The sequence below is a fragment of the Bos mutus genome, chromosome 6, assembly GCF_027580195.1.
Source record: "Bos mutus isolate GX-2022 chromosome 6, NWIPB_WYAK_1.1, whole genome shotgun sequence".
Classification (NCBI taxonomy): Eukaryota; Metazoa; Chordata; class Mammalia; order Artiodactyla; family Bovidae; genus Bos; species Bos mutus.
In genome coordinates, this window is record NC_091622.1 from 30,989,000 (window position 1) to 31,012,591 (window position 23,592).

General features: G+C 37.6%; 1 protein-coding gene across 1 annotated transcript in view; it reads right to left on the bottom strand.

The window, feature by feature from the left end:
• Positions 1-23,592, bottom strand: part of LOC138988187 (glutamate receptor ionotropic, delta-2-like) — a 268,819-nt gene that overhangs the window by 63,338 nt on the left and 181,889 nt on the right. The gene's annotated exons all lie outside the window — the stretch shown is intronic.

Here is a 23,592-nt window from a genome sequence, read left to right on the forward strand (position 1 = left end):
TGCAGTGATTTTGGAGCCCCCAAAGATAGTCTGTCATTGTTTCCCCTTCTATTTGTCATGAAGTGATGGGACCAGATACCATGAACTTAGTTTTCTGAATGTTGAGATTTAAGCCAACTTTTTATCTCTCTTTTTTCACTTTTATCAAGAGACTCTTTAGTTCTTCTTCACTTTCTGCCATAAGGGTGGTGTCATCTGCGTATCTGAGGTTATTGATATTTCCCCTGGCAATCTTGATTCCAGCTTGTGCTTCATCCAGCCTGGCATTTCGCATGAGGTATTCTGCATATAAGTTAAATAAGCAGGGTGACAAAATATACAGCTTTGACACACTCCTTTCCCAATCTGGAACCAGTATGTTGTTCCATGTCTGTTTCTAACTGTTGCTTCTTGACCTGCATACAGATTTCTCAAGAGGCAGGTAACGTGGTCTGGACTTTCCATCTCTTGAAGAATTTTCCAGTTTGTTGTGATCCACACAGTCAAAGGCTTTGGAGTAGTCAATAGAGCAGATGTCTTTCTGGAACTCTCTTGCTTATTCAATGATCCAATGGATGTTGGCAATTTGATCTCTGGTTCCTCTGCCTTTTCTAAAACCAGCTTGAACATCTGGAAGCTCACAGTTCATGTACTGTTGAAGCCTGGCTTGGAGAATTTTGAGCATTACTTTGCTAGTGTGAGAGACGGGTGCAATGTGTGGTAGTTTAAGCATTCTTTGGTATTGCCTTTCTTAGGGATTGGAATGAAAACTGACCTTTTGCAGTCCTGTGGCCACTGCTGAGTTTTCCAAATTTGCTGATGTATTGAGTGCAGCACTTTCACAGCATCATATTTTAGGATTTGAAATAGCAAAACTGGAATTCCATCACCTCCACTGTCTTTGTTCGCAGTGATGCTTCCTAAGGTCCACTGGACCTGCATTCCAGGATGTCTGGCTCTAGGTGAGTGATCATACTCTTCTGGTTATCTGGGTCATGAGGATCTTTTCTGTATAGTTCTTCTGTGTATTCTTGCCACCTCTTCTTAATATCTTCTTCTTCTGTTAGGTCCATACCATTTCTCTCTTTTATTGTGCCCATCTTTGCATGAAATGTTCCCTTGGTATCTCTAATTTTCTTAAAGAAAACTCTAGTTTTTCCTGACAGATGGTTATTAAACTCATCAGGATCATTTCACAATATATGCAAATTTCAAATCACTATAGCATACTGAAACTAACAATTTTGTATACCAACTAGATTTCAATTACAAAAATCCATATTTTGTTACCTGAAAATTTAAATGCATACTCATTAAAAATGTGGATTTTTTTTCTTTTTAATTAAACTTTTTACAGATAATTGTAGATTTATATGCAATACAGATTATTTCCTTGTACACTTTGTATCGTTTACCCAAACCAATAGTCACATTCTGCAAAACTATACTACAATATTCACAATTAGGATATTGCTATTGATGAAATCAACCAATTTATTAATAGATTTCCAGTTTTTCTTATACTCTTATTCACCCTCCCATTTTCTTTGCGCAAAAACTACCTCACCTGTGTTATGCAGAGAGACACTGATTTATAAGAGCTATATTTTCAAACCAGACAACTGTGGTGTCTACTTCTAATACATACAGTACAGAATGGCAGGTTAAATAAAGAAAAAGATACCTAAAGAGAGTACACTCATTATTCTTTAGCCTGGGGGTACCATCCACTTATTAAAAAGCAGATTTCGAGCTTTTGTGTGCTGTTGACACGTTAAGACAATCAAGTCAATGTTACTGTCGATTGCCTTGGCAAATGTCACACTTCTTTTGACAAATATCTAAGCTGACTGCTGGAAAGTTCACACAGTGCAACCCTAACTTTATTTCTTTTCCAAGTTTTTTGTTGTCTGAAGACCACCCAACCTATAGAATAGAATAGACCTTTCAAGTTGGAAGTGTTTGAAAAATAGGACAGAAAAATGAAACAATGGAAACAAATAAAAAGACATCCATTAGGCAGATTACATCAGAGTGTTGGTTTTTCCCTTAAAGAATGTCAATCATGCAGAGTAAAGTCAGGGAAGTTTAGCCTTTGACAATTTTTTTATGGGACAGTTTTAAATTTATACAGAATTTCAAAAAACTCTTTCTCCAGAATTTGTCATAATAACATTTTCTATTTTTTATATTAATTCCTGAGAGAATAGTAGCTGAGTAGGCTAGGTTTCCCTATATTCATTTAGTACTGTAAGATTTTGTTTTAAAACAAATTTATTTCATAGATTTGAAATCAGTGTCACAATGTTAAAATGTAACATTTTTTACACACAATTTCTAATACTATAAGAAACTTACAAAAATGGTAAACTTGATCAAACTGAACCTGATAGATAGAAATAAATTCGTACAATCCAACATAATCAAAGCTTTTCCTCATGGCACATATTCCTTCAAATGTTTTAACTAACCTGTGCACCAAGACACTGAAAAACTAAGGTAAAACAAGCCTACAAAGAACTTCATGACTACATTTCCCTCTAGATGTGGATCTGTTTTGTGAAAATGAGATTTAAAAAAAATTACTATTGATACGTCTCATTCAGTTCAAAGCATGTTGTAGGTTTTTTCTTGGAACTCAAACACAGTTCATAAAAAATAAAGTAATCTGATAAATATTTTCAACATTAGAACTGTCGTGCTAGATTTATTTCTAGTATAGATCTATATGGTATGTTCAGAAATGATAAGCTTGTTTACTTTGCTTTTATGGCTGAATGTTAACTTTAAAGAAAGGGATCAGTCACAACTCAAGCCCAAAATGAGGACACTGTACAATACATTCAAAAGAAAGAAACAGATTTACGACAAGAGGACCCGTGTCAGATGTCAACAAGATACACATCGTTTAGAAAGCCAAGAAACGGATGAGTCTAAGTCTATATAGACACACACATAAAATATCAATAAATATATATATGTTTAATAAAGATTTTAAATTTACATATACTTACATAAATCTATCAGTTTCTTTTTAATGATTCAATATATTCCATCATAGGTACCAACTTTAATTAGTATCTTATAGTTGAACATTTACATTATTTGCATTTTTTATAATTATAAAAATAATATGAGAAACACCATACAAGGAAAAGTTTGACTCATGTTCATGATTTCTAGACATGAAATTGGTGGTTTAGATGTGTGCATTAGTAGGGTTTCTGCTACTGCTCTTTAGAAAGCTGGTGCTAATTTACAATCTCTTTTGTTTAAAATTTTTTATTATGGAAAATTTCAAAGTAGAGAAAATAGGGTACTAAAATCACCATGTACTCATCACTCACCTTCAACAGTTATCAAAGCTGGCCAATCTTATTTTATTTGTTCTACCATGAGTCCCCTCCCTCCTTCAGAGAATATTTTGAGGAATCCCAAACATTGCAAACAGTAAAAAGCATATTCTTAAATGCTCAGAGAAAACATAAGCATAACTCTAAGGCCAATCACCATATAAAGATCACTCAAGAGGAACAACCTTCTAAAAACATTTGTTCTTATAATACAAAACAACAACAACAACAACAACACTCTGTAATTAGAGAAGAGAATGGGAAGGATATCTAAAGAAAACAATTTAATGGTATAGCATAGTCCAGAGTAAGTCTATCTTTTAAAGATACACATAGAAGAAAGAAATAAAAAAAAATTTAATTAAAGTCAGAGAGAAAAGAAAGATTTGAACTTATGAGAATGGTGTCAAGTGGGTTAAAATCCAAATGTAATGGGAACTGAGATAAAAGCTAAAGGAGACAAAAAAGACTTTTATAATCAGGTTTGCATCAAAGAGAACAAAGAGCGACAAGGCTCTGCCTCTGGCAGACGGATGTCATGACGAACAAGTAAAAGCAATTGAGTGGATTTCCAGTTCCTTTTTTTTTTTTTGGCTTCTACATTCTTCATTAATAGTAGTAATTCAACAAAGAAATGGCAGAAACAAATAGGTACAAGGGAATTTTTTAGCTCAAGATTGTTGAGAGACTGTAAGACTAAACCTTACTACGGTAACAGAGTGCGTATCTTAGATTCGGACATCTCATATCCTACAGATAAAGTCATAAAACTGTCATCATTAACATTTCAAGAATTTATAGGGATTAGTATTGGTTCCATGGGATGTGAGATAGATAAATGCTGGCTCACTTTTCAAACAGATAACAACTACAACCTACACTTGAATAAGCATGCTATTCATTTATAACAAAATTTTAGGACAGTTGTAACATCATAGAAATACGTATGGTAAGTACTTGTAGTTTTCTTTTGTTTGATAAACATGTCATACCAAACTAATTTCCCTTAAAAAAAAAATAGAAGACTAAGCTAGGAATTCATGAAAATGTTATGGGTCCTTAGATAAATCTTCCTTAATAAACTCATAGAAGAGGTTTTTAAGAATGAAAGCATTTTGTAATTTGGGCTAGTCTGCTTTAAAGATAATTTAATAGACTTCTGACATCTTGTGGGAATTTGTATTAGTCAGACAAACGATTTTGTCCTATTTTTTGTCCATCATTTTTATTAGAATCTTGCATGAAGATTTAGAAAGAAAGTTTATTAGAACACATAAAGCTGACAGGAAGAATCAGTAAATAAGACTGAAAAGAGCAAGGTAAATGAAATATGCTAAAATAAAATAAAATGGAGACCACTCTGAAAATCCCCTGAGTGGACGAAACCAATTAAGCCACCTAAGCAAAACTTAGTCTACCTTATTTCTTGAGTGGAAGTACAACTTAGGTTAATTCTTATAAATACTTTTGATAATTATATATTAAATTTAAATCATTTTCTTCAAATGATATGAGATAATCACTTTTTAAAGTTTTTACTGAGTTTGTTACAATATTTTCTCTGTTCCATGTTTTAGTTTTTTTGGCCAGGAGGCATGCAGAATATCAGCTCCCCGGCCAGGGATCAAACCTGCACCCCTGCATTGGAAGGTGAAGTCAAACACTGGACCACCGGAGAAGTCCCGAGATAGTCACTTTTAAGTAATCTGCTGTGGTAATCCTTGTTGTAACAATCATTGTAGTGATTAGACAACTTCTTCACTTTCACGTTATAAGCCATTTTGCAATGTTATGCTTCTGAGCTTAATATCAGTTTTGAGTATGAAATCTGTTTGTGAACAGATTGCTTCTCACTCAATTGCTCATATCAAATAAAGCTCTCTGAATTTTCTTCTAACAAAAAGAATAAGATGAAATGAAAACCTCTTCAAAAATCAGTTATAAAAAAAGAAGGGTTTAGAATCAAATTAATAAGCATTCCCATACAAAAAAATAAAACACATGCCAACATTTCAGTTGACAGGAAGCTCAATATAAGCCATCAGTATGTGTGACTTCTAAAAAATTGGATGGAACTTTAATATGAGCAAAATATATTTGTTCATAAAAAGAGTCTAAGTGATTAAGACCTACAAGGCTTATATTCAGAGAAATTTGGTATTAGCTCTGTCACCTTAGGCAAGAGGCTTTACCTCTATGTGCCTCTTGCCCCAGCCTACAACGCTCTAGGTCCTCTGGCCCCTGTCTAACTCTGATTCAGCGGCCAAATTTGCAAAGTTGTCTTCAGGTACACTGGATAGTTTGCTCTCCATAACTCTTCCAAGCTCATCTCACCGCAGGCCTTTTTTGTGGCCCATTTTCTCTTCCTGGCTCACTGTCCCTCCAGGCCTCACTTGGCTCATTCTTTTACTTCATTCAGGTTTACTCAAATGTCACCTCCCTAAAGGAGACTTGTTGACCTGCAAATCAAAACTCCATCCTCTCAACCTTCCACCTCAGCATTCATTTTTAGCACCTCATACACTTCATTTTTAACAGCATTTATCTCAATGTTAAGTTATATTAATTTGTGTTCATTGCCCTTGTCCTCCACAAGGGTACCAGGCATCTAGAGTACAATGGTACCTATGAACACTCCTATGACAGTTACTGTACATGAGGCACAACTTAAAGTGTTTCACATACTTAGTTTAAAATTATTTAAGACAAATCTTAAAATCCAATTTGCAATGGAAGAAACTGAGCCATTGAGAGGCCGAGTTATTTTTCCCCATGTCACAGAACAAGTCAATAGTGGAATCTGCATTCAGATCTAGGAACTCCGACTTTGGAGACCAAACCTTTAACAACTAGTCTGTAGAGCCTCAATGTAGGTTCTAGCTAAGATTTTGACAGGTAACTAAGTATAAAAATGGAATACAATCATACATTAAAAAGTATGCATCTCAAATATCTAGCTCTGTGCATGCATAGAGTAAGTATGAATAAAAGTTTATAACAACATATTTATTATTATTATTCTGCACTGGTAAGAACACTTTGGGGATGTAATCTTCAGTTATATTTAAGAATCATTTGACATATTGGAGCACATCCTTTAAGGAATGCTCAAAATGATGAAAGTTCTAGAAATTATGTCATTTCATAAAAGGTTTGTAGAGCTTGGGAATTTCAAGCTGATGAAGGCTTAATGTAAGCATCTAGTTGTCTTAAAATTTCTGAATGCCCCCGGAGGGTAGAAAAAAGACATCTGAACACAAGTTATAAGAAGGTATATTTTTTAGTACCTTACAAAGATGAATTTTCTCATAAATATTGAAGATCAAAGTGTCCTGGGCAGTCTTTTAAAATAGTGATCTCCTCCATAAAATCCTTATGGATAAGCTTAGTATTAGAGGAAGCTACCTGAAATTCCACTGTAAGAACATCTACTTTCATAGCCCTTGCCTTAGATTTACCAGATTATGAGAGTACTCTGTCATCAGAGGTGTTTTTGTATCTTTTCTTTATAAAATGTGCAGAAATCCTTATATATATATAAGCCTCTGAAAGAGTCAGAGAAATAAAAAGTGAGTGAAGAAAGGGAAGCAACAGGTTAGACATTCTTTCACTGTGTCCTCACATCAGTCTACGAGGTAGGTGTTATTCCAATTTCATGTATAAGGTCCAGAGGAATAGAATAATTTATTCACGTGGGTTGCAGAGCAAATAAAAGCAAATAAGTAGTTTGACTACAAGTCAGACTGATTGAAAATATGTGCTCATCTACCACATAGAATTATTTTTTTTTCTGGAAGGAATAACAAAATAGAATTACTCATAGTCTTTAGTGCAGTAGGTTGACACATTTTGGTTTCTCTAATTATATTAATTAGCTTGGCAGAAAACCTCTCTCTCTACATGAATAAGAACTTCAAAAATTCAGTGTGATAAAATACTCCTTTGGATGAATAAAACTCTGTGGAGCACACACAAAAACCCCACCTTATGGATATATTTATCCTCAGTCAAATTTCTCCCCAATGAGTACATCTGATCAGCAGGCACTAAACAATTTTTTCAAAAGTTTGGTAGCTTGAATTTGATTTTTGAATATTTTCCTCATTACTATAGTATTTGACATATGACATATGAAACAATGAATATTCTTCAAACACAAAATCCCTCAAGGGGGAAGGGATATATGTATATATTCAGCTGATTCAATTTGTTCTACAGCAGAAACTAACAGAACACAGTAAAACAATTATACTCCAATTAAAAAACACAAACAGAAAACCCCAACAGGTATTTGAAATATTAAGGCTTGTGTGAAAATGTGTTTTAGTTAATGATGCTAAAGATAAAGTCAATTCAGTTTGTACATTCTTACAACAAGTTTTATATTTGTAAATTCTTTCTCCTTTACTTAAGGATGTTTTCTGCTTAGAGCTACTGTGTTAATTTTCGTCAAACTATATTCCCTTCATCATGCCCTTTGGTGTAAGTAAAAGCAAACACAACTGCTCCTCCCTGTTGGTTCAGTTCCTTTTTTTTCCCCTAAAAAAAATATTGTGGTGCTGATGTGACATGTTTCAGTGAGATGAAAGCTGAGTTATTCCCTGAAGTGACCAATTTTATCTGTTAAAGAAAGAAAAACAGGTTTTTAGTTTTTCATTGTGCAATAGATTGATTTTTGGTTGATCTTCTATTTGATAAGAAAAATATTTTAAAAGTTCATATGAATTTCAAGGGACTTGGCATACCATATCTGTAATAATTTGTTTCTTCTACCTAGACTTTATGAAAAAAATTAAATTTTGTTCTTTTTACTTTTCTAAGTCAAGAAAACAAGGTCATAATCCAGATCTGGTATTTTAGTCATGTGATTTGCTGTTGAGTATAACAAAAATTAATCGGAAATAAATGAAACCCATGTTTCAATACATTAGTTCTTTTATACCTGTTTAAAGAAATATTAGCAATGAGGCTAATATATACCACAAAATGGACATACTTAGAAATGGGATTCAATGCATTATTAGAATTGGATAGTTTTGCTTCTTCTGAAAATGGCTGTGACAAGGACAGTCAATCTTATTGAGAACCATGGTATATAAGGGCATAGAATTTTCCTGATTATGGCTTTATTTTACATACTATTACTCTCTTACCTTTATTGAGGACTGTTCTCTAGAAGCTCAAAATACTGAAACAGATAACATCTCTTTCATAACAAATATGCCCTTGGCACAAAAACTGCTATCTCTGATTTTATTTTATATATAAGAAACTGAGATTTTAAAAATGTAAAAAACCTTGTTCAAGGTCAAGATGGAAATTTACTGTTAGAACTGGAATCAACTTCACATGATATGCTTCCCTGTTGAGTGCTATTTCCAGTCAAGTGCTTCCAGTTTTAAAACATTTCCTAATATGTACTTATTGAGTGTCAGTTCATTCCTTGGACTATTCATTCTTTTATTTAAAATGTTTCTGCTACAGTAGTATTTTCCAGTCTTGAAATTGTCATCAATTTTCAAAATGAAGAGTGCTTCTTCTTTCCTCAAAAATAAATTACTATCTCTTTGCATTTAGAAAGGATATAACCAAGCTAGTTAATGGTCCAATTACGGTATTGCAAACAGTTTTACTATGGCTCTCTGAAAGACAAGCTTTCAGAAGCCAGGAGGCCAACATAGGGGTCAGGAAATGTAGCACTGGGATTTATGGCTTTGAATCTTTTGTGACTTGTTGGCTATATGATTCTGAGCAAGTCACATGATTATTTTCAAACCTCAGTTTTATAATTGGATGACAGAGGTGGTAAATTCATAAAAGTTTTGTGAAAATTATGAAGAGGAATATATAGGTACCATTTATATGTGGCCTAAAATGAGGTCAAAACAAAAGAAGATGAGTTAGGACTTTGTCATGTTTACTGAGGCACATCTCGGTAAGAGTGTACATTTCAGAGGAATAGCCATTCTATGAATTCCACAACTTTTGACCACTTGGTGAAATAAAGTCACTTAAGAAATCTGATTAATATTTGAAAATTGGTCAAAATTTACGACATAAATGTAGTGCCAAGTTAAAAACCATTTTTGGGTATATAAATGGGGAATATTAAGACCTTTAGAAACGTAAGACTTTAGGATTTTAGATAAAAGCAGGTAGATTACTGTCCTCCCCAAAATACGTATAATACTGGTACATTAGTATTCAGTTCAGTTCAGTTGCTCAGTCATGTCCGACTCTGTGACCCCATGAACTGCAGCACGCCAGGCCTCCCTGTACATCACCAACTCCTGGAGTCCGCCCAAACCCATGCCCATCGAGTGGGTGATGCCATCCAACCAACTCATCCTCTGTCGTCCTCTTCTCCTCCTGACCTCAATCTTTCCCAGCATCAGGGTCTTTTCAAATGAGTCAGTTCTTTGCATCAGGTGGCCAAAGTATTGGCGTTTCAGCTTCAACATCAGTCCTTCCAAGGAACACCCAGGACTGATCTCCTTTAGGATGGACTAGTTGGATCTCCTCGCAGTCCAAGGGACTCAGGAATCTTCTCCAACACCACAGTTTAAAAGCATCAATTCTTTGGTGCTCAGCTTTCTTTATAGTCCAACTCTCACATCCATACATGACCACGGGAAAAACCATAGCTTTCACTAGATGGACCTTTGTTGGCAAAGTAATGTCTCTGCTTTTTAATATGCTGTCTAGGTTGGTCATAACTTTCCTTCCAAGGATAAGCATCTTTTAAATTCATCGCTGCAATCACCATCTGCAGTGATTTTGGAGCCCAGAAAAATAAAGTCAGCCACTGTTTCCACTGTTTCCCCATCTATTTGCCATGGAGTGATGGGACCAGATGCCATGATCTTCGTTTTCTGAATGTCAAGCTTTAAGCCAACGTTTTCACTCTCCTCTTTCACTTTCATCAAGAAGCTCTTTAATTCTTCTTCACTTTCTGCCATAAGGGTGGTGTCATCTGTATATCTGAGGTGATTGATATTTCTCCCGGCAATCTTGATTCCAGCTTGTGCTTCCTCCAGCCCAGTGTTTCTCCTGATGTACTCTGCATGTAAGTTAAATAAGCAGGATGACAATATACAGCCTTGACGTACTCCTTTTCCTATTTGGAACTAGTCTCTTGTTGCATGTCCAGTTTTAACTGCTGCTTTCTGACCTGCCTATAGGTTTCTCAAGAGGCAGGTCAGGTGGTCTAGTATTCCCATCTCTCTCAGAATTTTCCACAGTTTATTGTGATCCACACAGTCAAAGGCTTTGGCATAGTCAATCAAGCAGAAATAGATGTTTTTCTGGAACTCTCTTGCTTTTTTGATGATCCAGCGGATGTTGGCAATTTGATCTCTGGTTCCTCTGCTTTTTCTAAAACCAGCTTGAACGTCTGGAAGTTCACAGTTCACGTATTGCTGAAGCCTGGCTTGGAGAATTTTGAGCATTACTTTCCTACCATGTGAGATGAGTGCAATTGTGCAGTAGTTTGAGCATTCTTTGGCATTGCCTTTCTTTGGGATTGGAATGAAAACTGACCTTTTCCAGTCCTGTGGCTACTGCTGAGTTTTCCAAATTTGCTGGCATACTGAGTGCAGCACTTTCACAGCATCATCTTCCAGGATTTGAAATAGCTCAACTGGAATTCCATCACCTCCACTAGCTTTGTTCGTAGTGATGCTTTCTAAGGCCCACTTGACTTCATATTCCAGGATGTTTGGCTCTAGGTGAGTGATCACATCATCGTGATTATCTAGACTGTGAAGATTTTTTTTGTACAGTTCTTCTGTGTATTCTTGCCACCTCTTCTTTAAAGTCCCTAATCTATTGTAGGAATTCTACTTATTCTAAATAACAGCAAAACCCTCTAAAATGCTGAATAGGCAAAATTAGTCTATAAATTATATAAAAGTTATATGAAATTATATATTATATAAAATCACTTATATTTGGCTTCATATTTGTTCATTTTAAATGCTAATACTACCTTAGGTTTTTACAAAGTATTTCTGAAAGAAGACAGAATAGTTTATCATCTCTTTCATACATCCCTTAATATCTGAGAATAAATATTGATTTTACTGATGAGGAAATGAAAACAGAAATACTATGTCCCCAGTGGTTACAAAACAAATCACTGGGAGAGCTGGTCTTAGAAATCAGGCAATCTATATCTAATTTGGTGTGCTTTCCCCTGAAATGCGTTAAGCATAAAAACATCATAATAGCACTTGGTGTAACAGAGAGGGTTGTAAAAATAATAAACAAGGGCCTATATATGTAGATGTCAGAAGATGAGAGTATTAATGATAATTGCTGAAGAATTTATAAGGCAAGCTTATAGTTCTTTTATTGATTGTGTTTCTGTGATTTGGCTCTTGTTATAGCATCTACGGAGAAGGCAATGGCACCCCACTCCAGTACTCTTGCCTGGAAAATCCATGGACAGAGGAGCCAGGTAGGCTGCAGTCCATGGGGTCGCTAACAGTCGGGAACGACTGAGCGACTTCACTTTCACATTTCACTTTCATGCACTGGAGAAGGAAATGGCAACCCACTCCAGTGTTCTTGCCTGGAGAATCCCAGGGACGGGGAAGCCTGGTGGGCTGCCGTCTCTGGGGTCACACAGAGTCGGACATGACTGAAGCGACTTAGCAGCAGCAGCGGCGGCGGCATAGCATCTACATAACTTGTCTTCCTGGTAATAAAACACTGTTTCAAGTTCACCCCATAGTCATGTCAGTTTAGATGCTGAGACTTCAGGATGTTGCACTATTCTGTTTCCAGGCTCCCCACGATACAGGGACCGCCTCTCTTCCCTTTCTCTCTTCCTGATGCTGTCTTGCTCTAGTTCTCTCTCTCTCTTATTTGCAGTCCACTTGATATTCTCACAAGCTGAAGTTACTGTCTACTGAGACATTAATACATTCCATTTTATTGTCAACTGGCTGTAACTGAATAAACAAATATTTTCAGCAATTTTATTTTCACTCACTCATGCTGACAAACCTAGTTTACACCCATAACTTGGATACATTTTTCCTCTGGTTTCTTCAGGGCTGTGTATAATGTGTTAATGCATAACAATCAGTGAGATAACTGAAAAATACACCAAATGTTTACCAACCATCTAAGGCTTTTTGTCTGTTAGTATCTCAAAAAATAAGTCAGTTTTTAAAACTGTTCTTTTTTATATTGGAAATATAAAAGGTTTATTTTATTTTCTTTCCTCCTTCCTTTCCCCTTACACCAAAGGCTATAGATATTACTTTGCTCCCCAACTATCTGAGAGTTTAGCATCTTATAATCACAGATGTGTGCGTGCTAAGTTGCTTCTGTTGTGTCCAATTCTTTGCAACCCTATCGGCCGTAGCCTGCCAGGCTCCTCTGTCCATGGGATTCTCCAGGCAAGAATACTGGAATGGGTTGCATGCCCTCCTCCAGGGAATCTTCCCTACCCAGGGATTGAACCTGTATCTCCTGCGGTTCCAGCATTGCAGGTGGATTCTTTACCACTGACTCACCAGGGAAGCCCTATAATCACAGAAGAATAATATCCAAATACAGTGTGACCTCTAGGAAACACTGATAGCAAAAATGTGTTTTTCACTTCATTAAGATATACTCCTTCTTTTTAGTTTCCAGAAGGGACTCTTGGGAAGGGATGCCATGAGAATTTGGGACCCATTATGAGGGGACTGCTTGAGTTTTGGCAAATGCCCAATATCAAGATGAAGTAAACTGCAGAAATGAGTGTGCAGCACCTCCAGATGGTTGGCTTGTCATCTGAGTGATGGCATTGAGAACCTCTAGGTTTCTGCAACTATGTAAGTGTGGTATCAGAAAGCAAGATGGCTAAGACCACTGGTCCTAGGAAAGGAATAGAGGCTGGGAAGAGGATTTCATTTATGCCAGGAGACTGGTTGGGACAGGACACTGGATGAAGAACATAAGGTCTTTCTGCTTTCCCACTGCTTTGTATAAGAAGGCAGAGGCTTAGCATGCCCTGAGCCCCTCCTGCATTCTAAGCATTCCAACCCCATCCACCTCTTCCTGGTGGGCAGTGAGGCCAACCCTCACACTTGTTTCAGCATCTTCCTTTGGTGAAAATGAAGCCAAAGAAATTGTCACTACCCCTATCTCATTGACTTTCTTATCCTACCCATTCTCTCTTTTTATATCTGGTGGGAAAAGATAGAAACAGTGGGAGTGAACTTTCTTATTCTATTATATGGGCACATTGCTAATGCCAAACACTAAGCTTATATATTTTATCATCATCATCAGAATGGTGACTATTTGTTGGAGCTATTGTTAGCTTCACTGGTGGCTCAGATGATAAAGAATCTGCCTGCAGGAGACTGGGTTTGGTCCTTGAGTCAGGAAGATTCCCTGGAGAAGAGAATGGCAACTCAATACCGGAGCAGGAAAATACTTGCCTGGAAAATTCCACAGAGGAGCCTGGTGGGCTATAGTCCATGGAGTCACAAAGAGTCAGACATGACTGAATGACTAACACTAACACACTATTGCTAGCTTCAGTAATTTCTTTCACATTTGCTTTGTCTTTCAGCAGGTTTCAACCGAAGAATTACTTTAAAAAAGGAGAAAAAGTTCTCAAGCTATGGCTCAGTTCTGATGAGCCATCAAAGTTTAAATCCAGGATGATATAATATTTCACTCAATATTTATTGAGTGCTGCTAGGCACTATTACAGGTGCTGGAAACACAGCAATGAATACAATAGAGGAGACGGATAAGGGCTCTGAAACCCCTGCTCCAGGCTAATGAGAGGAGATATAATCTGAATTATCATGAAAATAAGTTAACTTTCATAGTGGTAAATGAACTGAAGGAAATTAAAGAGGGTTAGATGAGAGGTAGTGACTCAGGTTGGGCAGAATGGAGAAGATATTTGAGCCTGAACAGTAACCTAGAGTAATATAAGAAGTACTCTTGTGGCTCAGTTTAGGAAAATGTGATATTCCCAGGATGTTCATATGATACGATGTCTGTTAAACTCTCCCATAACTATTGCACATAATGTCTTTACAGTGAGAAATCAGGATGGTGGGTAGTCCCAAGTTAAGTACAATTTTGATTTATGCTATTTTATGATTCAGTATTACTAGTGTCTTAAAATGTTGGGAGAAATATCAACCAGTGAAGAAGAACTAAAGAGCCTCTTGATGAAAGTGAAAGGAGAGTGAAAAGGTGACTTAAAACTCAACATTCAAAAAACTAAGGTCATGGCATCCGGTCCCAACACTTCACGACAAGCAGATGGTGAAACAATGGAAACGGTGACAAACTTTATTTTTTGGTCTCCAAAATCACTGCAGATGGTGATTGAAGCCATGAATTTTAAAAGATGCTTGCTCCTTGGAAGAAAAGCTATGACCAACCTAGACAACATACTAAAAAGCAGAGACATTATTTTGGTAACAAAGGCCCATCTAGTCAAAGCTATGGTTTTTCCAGTAGTCACGTACAGATGTGAAAGTTGAACCATAAAGAAAGCTGAGCACCAAAGAACTGATGCTTTTAAACTGTGGTGTGGAGAAAACTCTTGAGAGGTCCTTGGACTGTAAGGAGATCCAACCAGTCCATCCTAAAGGAAATCAGTCCTGAATATTCATTGGAAGGACTGATGCTGAAGCAGAAGCTCCAATACTTTGGATGCAATAGTATTGGAAGCTCCAATACTGATGCGAAGAACTGACTCATTGGAAAAGACCCTGATGCTGGGAAAGATTGAAGGCAGGAGGAGAAGGGGATGACAGATGAGATGGTTGGATGGTATCACCAACTCGATGGACATGAGTCTGAGTAAGCTCTGGGAGTTGGTGATGGACAGGGAAGCCTGGCGTGCTGCAGTCCATGGGGTCACAAAGAGTCGGACACGACTGAGCAACTGAACTGAACTGAACTGAAAAAATATGCAGATGATATCACTCTAATGGAAGAAAGTGAAGAGGAACTAAAGAGCCTCTTGACGAGAATGAAAGAAGAGAGTGAAAAGCTGGCTTAAAACTCAATATTCAAAAACTGAAGATCATGGTATCTGGTCCCATCACTTCATGGGAAATAGATGAGGAAACAGTGGAAACAGTGACAGACTTTATTTTTTGGGGCTCCAAAATCACTGCAGATAGTGACTGCAGCCATGAAATTAAAAGATGCTTACTCCTTGGAAGGAAAGTTACAACCAACCTAGATAGCATACTGAAAAGTAGAGACATTGTTTTTCCAACAAAGGTCTGTCTAGTTAAGGCTATAGTTTTTCCAGTGGTCATGTATGGATGTGAGAGTTGGACTGTGAAGAAAGCTGAGTGCTGAAGAATTGATGCTTTTGAACTGTGGTGTTGGAGAAGACTCTTGAGAGTCCCTTGGACTGCAAGGAGATCCAACCAGTCCATCCTGAAGGAGATCAGCCCTGGGATTTCTTTGGAAGGAATGATGTTAAAGCTGAAACTCCAGTACTTGGGCCACCTTATGCGAAGAGTTGACTCATTGGAAAAGACTCTGATCCTGGTAGGGATTGGGAGTAGGAGGAGAAGGGGACGACAGAGGAAGAGATGGTTGGATGGCATCACCAACTCGATGGATGTGAGTTTGAGTAAACTCCGGGAGTTGGTGATGGACAGGGAGGCCTGGTGTGCTGCAATTGATGGGGTCTCAAAGAGTTGGACACGACTGATTAACTGAACTGAACTGAACTGAAATGAAGAAAAAGTGCAAACAATGACAGATTTTATTTTCCTGGGCTCCAAAATCACTGTGGATGGTGAAATTAAAAGCTGCTTGCTGCTTGGAAGTAAAGCTATGACAAACCTTGCCAACAAAGGTGTATGTATAGTCAAAGCTGTGGTTTTTCCAGTAGTCGTTTACAGATGTGAGAGCTGGACCATAAAGAAGGCTAAGTGCTGAAGAATTGATGCTTTTGAATTGTGGTGCAGAGAAGACTCTTAACAGTCCCTTGAACAGCAAGGAGATCAAACCAGTCAATCCTAAAGGAAGTCAACCCTGAATACTCATTGGAAGAGCTGATGCTGAAGTTGAAGCTCCAGTCCTTAGGCCATGTGATGTGAAGAGCCGAGTCATTGGAAAAGACCCTGATGCTGGGAAAGATTGAAGGCAGGAGAAGAAGGGGATGACAGAGGATGAGATGGTTGGATGCTATCACTGACTCAACAGATGAGTTTGAGCAAACTCCAGGAGACAGTGAAGGACAGAGAGCCTGGTGTGCTGTAGTCTATGGGGCTGCAAAGAGTCAGACACGACTGAATGACTGAGCAACAACGAAAATGCACAACCAGTTAATTTTTTTAAGTTAAGTTTAAAAGTCTTGTCATTTGGTTTTTAAAACCAAGTGTCATTTTGCGAATAGTGATTTCCACAAACAGCATTATATGGAAACTTTCCCAACAGTGGCTTCAGAAAAATGAGAGATGCAGCTCATAAGGTTGCCCTAGTAAGACTGGGTATAAATGCCATGAAGGGCTGTAAATGACTACAGAGTGTTTGAGAAAACATCAATATTTTTTGGCAAGATTTGTTTTTTTTTTTTTTTTTTCTTTTTTTTTAAATAAAGTGTAACCAGAACAGAGAGAGAATTTTTATTCTCCCACTTGAGGGTTTTTTTTTTTTTTATTCTTTCTCTGAGAAATGGGAGCTACAGCTTGCATGTGAACAGATTAAAAACCCCAGAGTCAGTTACCTCTCATCCCTTTATTCTGCAGTGGAATATACTTATATCCTAAAAGCACTGAGTACTTACAATTTAAGGGTCACCTTATGGGGTGTATTGCTGGGAATCATTACCATCATGTTGTTAACTTATATAATTCTACAGCTCTCAAGAAAATATCTCAATTCTTTGAACAAAAGGCAGACTGACACCTTGGGATTTATTGTCTTCATGTACTAACTGCCTTTTGAGGAAACATTGACTTCCTTCTGTCTGTTAAAATCAAATAGACTTAAGTTTCACAGAGTTAGGTTAGGTTTCCTCCATGGTGTCTCTCAATGACATTTCCTCCAGTTAGGTAAACTCAATCCCTTTCCTCTGCTGAGCCATCGTGTTCATTTTCACTCAGGTTTGGGGAACTCTAAATGATGTTAAGAACAGCATGTTTATATTCTCGATGAAACTGTAAGTACCAGTAGAGAATTTTAGTGACAAAAATGCTAATACATTTATGGCTCAGGGCCTCCTTTTCTTCACCAACAAAATGCAGAAGTTGCTATTTAATGAACTGAAAATTCTTCGTGCAGTGAGAGACAAAGGTATAAGTGACTTATAAAAATAGCATTCATAAAAGGAGCTGAAGGCACAGAGTGGCTGTTGGTGCTTTCTTAGGGTTTACAGGAGACAGCTGCAACCGGACATCTGCCTGGACGCCTTGCATTTTCCAGGTATAAATTATGAAGCCCTCTGGCCTAAACCCTGAGCTTCCAGTTTAAGCCTAAGGCTTTCTTTCTGGAAGGTAAAATTAATCCCTCATCTCTTTTCCCTTCCGCAACATTTTTTAGCTCCTATGTCCCATTTTTAAACCTGATTTTCCAGTGGGCCACGTTCAGTATTGCTTTAGGTCTTTCACACCTATTTTTCTTTCTGTCTGGAATGCTCCTTTTCCTGTCTTCTGTGTGTGCATAGTCAGTTGTGTCCGACTCTTTGCGACCCCATGGACTGTAGCCCCCTGCACTCCTCTGTCCATAGAATTCTCCAGACAAGAAGACTGGAGTGGGTTGTCATTTCCTTCTTCAGGGATCTTCCTGACCCAGGGATTGAACCCACGTCTCCTGAGTTTCCTGCATTGCAGGCAGATTCTTTACCACTGAGCCACCACAGAAGCCCTTTCCTTTCTTGCATCTGACTATTTCTCACAGCATCTAGGTAGTTTCTCAGTTTCTAACTTTTAAGTATGAGTCAGCATTCAAACTTTATCAGATATCAAAAAGAAAATTTTCTAATGCAAAAGCAACTAAAATGATCAAAAGAAAAAGCTATTTGAGAGAAACAAAATATGCAAGGAGAGGAAAATGTTCAAGGCAAATTAAAAAATGACAACAAAGAAATATCCTTATACTTTTAAAGGGTTAAAAGACATTGAAGTAATAAAATATTGGATTCTATAGAAAATTCAGAACTTAGAGAACAAAGAGAACTATGGAAGTTAAAAAATATGATAGTAGAAATGAAAAACAGGGCCTTTGGAAGTATAGAAGATCTCCAAGAATAAAAGCATACAAAATTGTTAAGTAAGTAAATATATAAATAAGAATTAATTCAGAAGGCCCCAAATATGAATACTAGCAATTCTAGAAAGGAGATACAAGCAAAGAAAATGAAAGGAAGGAATCCATCAGAAAAGTAATGCAAGAAAAGTCTCAGAACTAAAGAATATATATGTTTACAGATGAAAGGAGCTTAACAGGTGCCAGGGACAAAAGGTGGAAATGGACACACTACAGTAAAATTTCAGAACACAAGGGATCAAGAAGAGATATCACAAACTTCTAGAACAAAAAAAGAGGCCAAACATAAAAGATCAAGAGTCAGATGTGTTTCAGATTTCTCAACAGCAATACTTGATGCCATAGAACAGTGTGTTAAAATTTTTAAAAGAAAAGGATTCTTCAACCAACCTGTGCATGTAAATCTATACTGGAACAGCCACTGTAGAGTACGGTATGGAAATTCCTTAAAAAAAAAAACTAACTCAAAATAGAGCTACCGTATGATGTAGCAACCTCACTCCTGGGCACGGTTCTAAATGTTAACTGAAGCACTGTTTACAACAGTCAAGACTTGGAAGCAACCGAAATGTCCACTGACACACAGACCCAATGGAATATTACTCCGCCGTTAGAGGGAAGGAGATAATGTTATCTGTAGTAACACGGAGGGACCTGGAGACTATCATACTAGATGAAATAAGTCCAGTAGAGGGAGACAAATATCATGCTGTCACTTCATATGTGGAATCTAAAAAAAATTTATACAAATGAATTTATTTACTAAACAGAAACAAATACTAAACAGAATTTATTTACTAAACAGAGTTAGAAAACAAACTTATGGCACCAATGGGAAAGGTAGAGAGGGATAAATTGGGAGTTTGAGATTGACATGTACGCACTACATTTAAAATAGATAATGAATAAGGACCTGCTATATAGCACAGTAAACTCTATTCAATATTTTCTACCTGCTATATAGCACAGTAAACTCTATTCAATATTTTCTAACAACCTAAATGGAAAAAGAATTTGAAGAAGAATAGATACATGTGTATGCATAACTGAGTCACATTGTTGTATGCCTGAAACCAGCAACACTGTTAATCAACCATGTTCTAAAGTAAAAAATATAAGGTAACACTGAAAAAAAATCTAAAGGACAAGAATTCTTCAACCAACATGTACATCAATTGTAAATGTGGTAAAGACATTTCCAGACCTGTAGTTCTCACATTTTATTTCCAATTTTCCTAAGAAAATAATTGGATGCAGTGTTTCATCCAGGTGCACTAGTACAGAATAAAGCAGGGCAAAGGCTAACAGAGTTTTGCCAAGAGAACGCACTGGTCATAGCAAACACCCTCTTCCAACAACACATGAGAAGACTCTACACATGGACATCACCAGATGGTCAATACTGAAGTAAGATTGATTATATTCTTTGCAGCCAAAGATGGAGAAGCTCTATACAGTCAGCGAAAACAAGACTGGGAGCTGATTGTGGCTCAAATCACGAACTCCTTATTGCCAAATTCAGACTGAAATTGAAGAAGTAGGGAAAACAACTAGACTATTCAGGTATGACCTAAATCAAATCCCTTATGATTATACAGTGGAAGTGACAAATACATTCAAGGGATTAGATCTGATAGACAGTACCTGAAGAACTATGGATGGAGGTTCGTGACATTGTACAGGAGGCAGGGATCAAGACCATAACCAAGGAAAAGAAATGTAAAAAGGCAAAATGGCTGTCTGAAGAGGTCTTACAAAGAGCTGTGAATAGAAGAGAAGTGAAAAGCAAAGGAGAAAAGGAAAGATCTACCCATTTGAAGGCAGAGTTCCAAAGAACAGCAAGGAGAGATAAGAAAGTCTTCCTTAGCGATCAATGCAAAGAAATAGAGGAAAACAACAGAATGAGAAAGACTAGAGATCCCTTAAAGAACATTAGAGATACCAAGGGAACATTTTATGCAAAGATGGGCACAATGAAGGACAGAAACGGTATGGACCTAACAGAAGCAGAAGATATTAAGAAGAGGTGGCAAGAATACATAGAAGAACTATACCAAAAAGATCTTCATGACCCAGATAATCACGATGGTGTGATCACCAACCTAGAGCCAGACATCCTAGAATGCAAAGTCAAGTGGGCCTTAGGAAGCATCACTATGAATGAAGACAGTGGAGGTGATGGAATTCCAGTTGAGCTATTTCAAATTCTGAAAGACGATTCTGTGAAAGTGCTGCACTCAACATGCCAGCAAATTTGGAAAACTCAGCAGTGGCCACAGGACTGGAAAAGGTCAGTTTTCATTCCAATCCCAAAGAAAGGCAATGCCCCAAAATGCTCAGACTACCGCATAATTGCACTCATCTCATATGCTAGGAAAGTAATGCTCAAAATTCTCCAAGCCAGGCTTCAACAGTATGTGAACCATGAACATCCAGATGTTCAAACTGGATTTAGACAAGGCACAGGAACAAGAGATCAAATTGCCAATATCTGATGGATCAAACAAAAAGCAAGAGATTTCCAGAAAAACATCTACTTCTGCTTTGACTATGCCAAAGCCTTTGACTATGTGGACCACAACTACTTCTGGAAAATTCTTCAAGAGATGGGAATACCGGACCACCTGACCCGCCTCTTGAGAAATCTGTATGCAGGTCAGGAAATGACAGTTAGAACTGGACATGGAACAAGAGACTGGTTCCTAATTAGGAAAGTAGTGCGTCAAGGCTGTATATTGTCACCCTGCTTATTTAACTTATATGCAGAGTACATCAGGAGAAACGCTGGGCTGGAGGAAGCACAAGCTGGCATCAAGATTGCCGGGAGAAATATCAATAACCTCAGATATGCAGATGACATCACCCTCATGGAGAAAGTGAAGAGGAACTAAAGAGCCTCTTGATGAAAGTGATAGAGGAGAGCAAAAAAGTTGGCTTAAAACTCAGCATTCAGAAAACTAAGATCATGGCATCTGGTTCCATCACTGCAGAGCAAATAGATGGGGAAACAGTGGAAACAGTGACAGACTTTATTTTTTGCAGCTCCAAAATCGTTGCAGATGGTGACTGCAGCCATGAAATTAAAAGATGCTTGCACCTTGGAAGAAAAGTTATGACCAACCTATACAGCATATTAAAAAGCAGAGACATTACTTTGCCAACAAAATTCTGTCTAGTCAAAGCTATGGCTTTTTCCAGTAGCCATGTATGGATGTAAGTGTTGGACTATAAAGAAAGCTGAGTGCCAAAGAATTGATGCTTTTGAATTGTGGTGTTGGAGGAGACTCTTGAGAGTCCCTTGGACTGCAAGGAGATCTAAGCAGTCCATACTAAAGGAAATCAGTCCTGAATATTCATTGGACGGATTGATGCTGAAGCTGAAGCTCCAATACTTTGGCCACCTGATGTGAAGAACTGACCCATTTGAAAAGACCATGATGCAGGAAAGATTGAAGGCAGGAGAAGGGGATGACAGAGGATGATATGGTTGGATGGCACTGACTCAAAGGACATGAGTTAGAGTAAACTCCGGGAATTGGCAATGAACAGGGAGGCCTGGTGTGCTGCAGTCCATGGGGTCCAAAGGAGTAGGTCACAACTGAGTGACTAAACTGAACTGAACTAAACTAGCGGTCAAGAACCTGACTGCCAATGCAGGAGACTTAAGAGATGCAGGTTTAACTCCTGGATCAGGAAGATCCCTTGGTAGGATGGCATGGCTTCTTGGCACGGCATGGAGTAAACCAAGGAAAAATATAAAATAAAGGATGAAGGGACCTAAGACAGGCTGAGGTCAAACAGAATAATTTTGAAAAAGTCTGTAATCTATGAAGACATCTTTTACCATATTGGTAGAAATAAACAGAACACTGGATACATTTGAGCATCTTGAAAGGAGACAAACAATGGAGAAAATTTTGAGGCTGAATAAATGTTAAGTACATAGAAATTAAACAGCTGAAAAATTAAGATAATTATTAAGTTCAGGGAAACAAGATGTTGTACAAGAAAAGGAAAGTAATTACAGTTTTGTTAAATGGGTCGGCTGTGAATTCAACTATATAATATATTAATATAAATAAAATTATAATAGGGAAGGTTGTTTATGTATAGCAGAGGCAAGAGACAGAAAGAAATTAAACTCTTGGTCTTCCATAGTCAGAAATCATAGTTAATGCCTAAAAGGAAATCTCTAAATTCATTTATGAATTTTACATAAACTATTTATTTTGGAGCAATTTCAGATTTACAAAAAAGGTGCACAGGTAGCCCTGCAGCATTCTGCTGTGCCTCTTACCAGGTTTCCCCTAATGTTAATACCGTGTATACTAGAGTACACTGGGCAAAAGGAAGAACATTCCTAGTAACCAAACCCCACATTTTATTCATATTTTATCAGTCCTTCCACTCATGCCTTTTAAAATTTCTGTTCCAAGACCCTATCCAGAGTATTCAGCTGTCATGGATTGTTTGTTTCCTCTGGACTGTAACAGATTCTTTATCCTTCCTGTTTTTTTTCCATGACCTTGAGAGTTTTGAGGCGTGCTAATCAGGTACTTGATTCATGGACCTGACATTCCAGGTTCCTATGCAATATTGCTCTTTACAGCATCGGACCTTGCTTCTATCACCAGTCACATCCACAAATGGGTATTGTTTTTGCTTTGGCTCCATCCGTTCGTTCTTTCTGGAGTTATTTCTCCACTGATCTCCAGTAGCATATTGGGCACCTACTGACCTGGGGAGTTCCTCTTTCAGTATCCTATTGTTTTGCCTTTTCATACTGTTCATGGGGTTCTCAAGGCAAGAATACTGAAGTGGTTTGCCATTCCCTTCTCCAGGGGACCACGTTCTGTCAGATCTCTCCCCCATGACCCGCCCGTCTTGGGTTGCCGCACGGGCATGGCTTAGTTTCATTGAGTTAGACAAGGCTGTGGTCCTAGTGTGATTAGATTGACTAGTTTTCTGTGAGTATGGTTTCAGTGTGTCTGCCCTCTGA